The sequence below is a fragment of the Sinocyclocheilus rhinocerous genome, unplaced genomic scaffold, assembly GCF_001515625.1.
Source record: "Sinocyclocheilus rhinocerous isolate Xijiao unplaced genomic scaffold, SAMN03320098_v1.1 scaffold865, whole genome shotgun sequence".
Classification (NCBI taxonomy): domain Eukaryota; kingdom Metazoa; phylum Chordata; class Actinopteri; order Cypriniformes; family Cyprinidae; genus Sinocyclocheilus; species Sinocyclocheilus rhinocerous.
This window is the reverse complement of record NW_015646167.1, coordinates 527,931-533,089: the sequence shown is the minus strand read 5'-3', so window position 1 is coordinate 533,089 and position 5,159 is coordinate 527,931. Positions and strand designations below refer to the sequence as shown.

At 38.2% G+C, this 5,159-nt stretch overlaps 1 pseudogene; it reads right to left on the bottom strand.

Annotated features, from left to right (window-relative positions):
- LOC107707048 (dynein heavy chain 2, axonemal-like) overlaps positions 1-3,793 on the bottom strand; it is a 158,215-nt pseudogene extending 154,422 nt beyond the window's left edge.
- Between the last annotated feature and the right edge of the window lie 1,366 nt (positions 3,794-5,159).

The window sequence follows — 5,159 nt, the reverse complement described above, 5'->3', positions numbered from 1 at the left end:
AACTATTTCCAGCACTTTAAAGCTCTAAAATGATCCAGTTTGAATGTTATTTTTAATGGGATGACCAAAATATATCCTACTTTGTGGTAATCAAACACTTATGTACTATTTTAAAAAATACATCAAATCACAATTATAACCAGTAGACGGCAGCAGAGGAGCACTTATTGGCTTATAAGTCATTCATTTCTACTTTTTCCTCTATATTTTGAAATGATAAAATAACTATTATAAAATATCAAATCATCAAGAAATCAGATTTTGCCAGAATTTTACACTTTGTGTATGAAATAAGAAAAGTCACAAAGTGCCTTGAAAAACAAACTTTTCTTCAATTTGCTACTAAATCACACATAATCACTGAAGTTGGTCAGTTCCATATACTATAAGAATAATGGTACATTTAATAAGAGTGGAATATATCATTTTTCTATATAAAAATTAGATTTTGCACCTGTTACTGTAAACAAAATTAAATTTTGTATGCATCTTAACTCAAGCTTAGTGCTTTACTGTCAAATCTGTATAAACAATAAACAAAAGAAAAATAAACAAGAAATGAACATGTAATATTATTAGTAACTGCACTTATGCAAAACAATAGTAATTTTATGATTAAATTATCTATATTTTAATACTCCCGCACAGCGCTACCAAATCTGCTCCTGGCGCCACCATCTGTAGAACTTAGTGGCGCTGGTGCCACTGCTCTTAAATGTTAGTCTGGAGCCCTGCAGTTCACAGTTTACATAAAAATATAAGCAGCACAACTGTTTTCAACATTGATAATAATATGAAATGTTATTGAAAGATATAACACCAACATTTTTTTAAACCGAATCACTGAGTTGGAAAAAGGATCACCCCCTTCCAAAAAATGACTTGTAAACTCAATCAGGTGTAGCTACTCACCTTCTCAATGGCACACAAAGCCATTTGACTTTCAACTGTGATTTCAGCTGTGGTCATTCTGATTAGCTCAGCATGAAAAGAGCTTTTCCTGGAGCATTTCGATCCTTGGTAGTGCAACAGAAGCAAACAAGCAACTATGGGTGGCAAGGCACTGTCAAAAGATCTCCGGGATAAAGTTGTGGACAGGCACAAGTCAGGAGATGGATACAAAAAAAATTCAAAGGCTTTATCAATGCCTAAAAGCACAGTGAAGTCGGTTATTAAGAAGTGGAAGGTATTTGATACAACACAGACCCTCCCTGGATCAGAACGTCTCTTCAAACTGGACGAAAGAGCCAGGAGGAAACTGCTGAGAGAGGCCTACAGCAACTCTAAAAGCATTGAGGTGGTGATTCCTGTTATGGGGGTGTTTCTCTGCAGCAGGGACTGGAGCACTTGACAAGATAGAAGGAAAAATGGATGGGGCAAAATACTGTCAAATTCGTGAGGAAAATCTGCTGCCCTCTGCCAGAAAGTTGTCAATGGAAAGAAGGTTTACCTTCCAACATGACAATGACCCAAAGCACACAGAAAAACTGAGCACACAGTGGTTGAAGGAGAAAAAGGTGAATGTCCTTGCTACTGTAGTCAGAGCCCAGACTTAAACTCCATTGAAAATCTGTGGAATGACTTGAAGACTGCAGTCCACATACGGTCACCATCAAATTTAACTGAACTTGAGCAGTTCTGCAAAGAATAAGAGTGAAGAGTGTTAAGAAGAGTGGGCAAATATTTCAAAGTTAATAGAGACATATCCCAACAGACTAAAGGCTGTAATTAAAGCAAAAGGTAGTTCAACAAAATACTGACACAAGGGGGTGATCCTTTTGCCAACTCAGTGATTCTGGGTTTTTTTCTGACATGGTGTTATATTTTTCACTTGGATGTTATAAGTTCCCTGCAGCCCAAGACTGGTTGCCTACTGAAGCTAAGCAGGGTTGAGCCTGGTCAGTACCTGGATGGGAGACCTCCTGGGAAAACTAGGTTGTTGCTGGAAGAGGTGTTAGTGAGGCCAGCAGGGGGGGCTCACCCTGTGGTCTGTGTAGGTCCTAACACCCCAGTGTAGTGATGGGGACACTATACTGACAAAAAGCACGGATGAGATGTTAAACCGAGGTCCTGACTCTCTGTGGTCATTAAAAATCCCAGGATGTCCTTCGAAAAAGAGTAGGGGTGTAGCCCCGGCATCCTGGCCAAATTCGCCCATTGGCCTCTGACCTTAATAGAGACATATCCCAACAGACTAAAGGCTGTAATTAAAGCAAAAGGTAGTTCAACAAAATACTGACACAAGGGGGTGATCCTTTTGCCAACTCAGTGATTCTGGGTTTTTTTCTGACATGGTGTTATATTTTTCACTTGGATGTTATAAGTTGCACTGAGTAAATACAGCTGGATAACTGTGTCTGTCTTCGTTTCAGGCAGCAAAGCAACAAAACGTGATTATTTTAAGGGGGGGGGTTGATTCTTTTCTATATCCACTGAATTAGAATGTTTTTTGAACGATCATATTACAATGAAGACTTGAGTAATGACTACTGAAAATTCAGATGCGCTATCAAAGGAATAAATTACCTTTTAAAATATATTAAAATAAAATGTTAAAAATTTACTGTATTTTTAACAAATAAATACAGCCTTGGTGAGCATAAAATGTGTCCTGACTTATACAAATACGCACAAATAAATGTGCACATATAGATTTGACAGTAGGGAAGGTTCAATTACAAGATGTGCTCAACATCCTAATGATGCCTCATCAGTTGCCTAAGAGCTCTGTGATTTCCCCAGATACCATTCTTGGTCCAAGTAAATAAAAGCAATGAAGAACAGGGGCAGAAGCAAGAAGGCATTTTGAAGAACCTTTTTAGCTTAGGTGTGCTACCAGTCTCCAAGCACCACGATATTACGTTCTCTCACGGTCTCTTCCCAGACAGATGATATGGATAAATCTGCCTTGCTGGATCTGCCTCAGTCAGGAAGCGAGAGCAAAAATATCTAGCTCATAAACTATTTATTTTTTCCAAGCTGATGTCTCTCCCTCCATTTCCACATTTAGTTGTCAACACCAGTAGACCCTCCTGCTTTATTGAAGCTTTGATTCGGTTCCCAACGTGTCAGTTTTGTTGAGTGCTGTATGTAATAAAGCAGACAGTTTGGAGGCAATACAAAAGGATGAAAAGGTAAGACAGGGAGTCTGTGGGTAATGGAAAACATTTAAAACGGCAGATCCCGTCAGATCAGATGAAATTCGGAAGGCAGCAGGTGAGTTTGATCAGTTAAAATAAGTCTGTGAGCCACACTGCATCAGATGAAATGACAAAGCCAGGACTGTGTGAGACAACAGGCGGATTATAAAGGACTTTAGGAATTTAGGCTCTTTATTGAATCCAATTATAAGGTTTTAAAGATCTAAATCTGATCCTGTGAGATTATTATCTTTCTTCATTCACGGATTGATTGTCGACTGATAGGGTTATTATACTGTATATCAATTAAGCTGTTAGAAAAGTTCAATTACACTAGTTCTCCTGAAACACATTCAAAATAAGACATCAAATATCAAAATAAATACGTAACAAGTTAAACAAGGCACGTTAGTGCTAAAATCTCAGGTAACCGTTTGTTTTGAAAAATAACTGGCGTCTTAGCTAAGATTCAAATAACAAGCAAAATATCACTCTTACCTCTGAATTATTTCCTCTGACAGCGTCTTTCACCGTGTGAAGTTAAATATAGCACCATATAAATAACTAAAAATGCCTAAAGTCAAAGCTTTTAAACAGTTTCAACGAGTAAACGCCATCCAAACGCTGCTGCGCATGAGGACTCTGTGGACGCGTCTCCATTAGGGATGGGCGTATTGTCCCATATCTGCTGATTGGCTTCATCACTCTGTCTTCTCTCCACCAATGAACTGGTGTGTGGTGGGCGTTTTGGCGCAATATGGCTGCTGTCGCATCATCCAGGTGGATGCTGCACACTGGTGGTGGTTGAGGAGACTATATAAATGTAAGGAATTAATTAGTAAAGAGCCATACAGTTACCTAGTGGGTAAACGCATTACAAATGAAAATGATTTTTTTTTTCTGACCACGAAATTACTCTAATTTGCCTCTTTGCATTGGAATTTAAAACCCTTTTTTTCTATTTTAACTTTACATACGACACTCATTGAAATATAAGTAATAGAAATATTAGGAAAAATATTATAAGTAATTAATGGACCATAATTTTTGCACAAATAGTATTTAGTACCAAAATATCTCCTCAAAATATTAAATAAATATTATTGGACTAAAATATAGAACATGCATTTAACTGAACAATAGTTAAGCTGCATGGTCACATTATAAGTAAGCAATACCTGATAGTTAAGAAAACCATATTAATGCTGCCTCTCCATCACTCTCCAGAATAAAATTACACTGTAAATGTCATCGACGTAAATCAATGCATAATATGCTGTAATGTTTACCAAAAATGGCTGCAAATACCTGTATAATGAAGCTGTCGTCTATTCTACTTAAACCCATTCAGGTATTGTCAACGCTGGTTTGTTTGGAGAGCTCCGTGAACCACGTGACCGCGCGGCGACGCCGGCGAGATCAAATCTTGTCGCAACTCTGCTTTTTTCATGGCTCTGGCTTTAAAGGTGCCATAGAATGTAAAACTGTATTTACCTTGGCATAGTTGAATAATAACAGTTCTGTACATGGAAATGACATACTGTGAGAAGCCCATGGACATGTTATTGCTGAGAGGATATGACATTCGTTAAGGGAAACGGAAAAAAAAAATCATGATATTATCTGACAGAATCTTTATCAACGCTGTCAAAAACAGTAGCATTTAAAGGTGCCATGGAATGGAAAACTGTATTTACCTTGGCATAGTTGAATAATAACAGTTCTGTACATGGAAATGACATACCGTGAGCCTCAAACACCATTGTCTCCTTCTTATGTAAATCTCGTGCATGCAAAAGACCACTGGAAAAATAGGCGAATCAGAACATAACACCGACTGTGACGTTACAGTCGGGATCACTAATAGTTAGGCCCCCAACATTTGCATATACCCGCCCATGTTCTATGCCAGCCGCCAGCTGAACCTGCACAGCCGAATCATCAGAAGTTCTGCAGGTATTGTGAAGAAACAAGCGAGGATAAGATTCATGGAAATAAATGTTATGTTCCAGGCGGTGC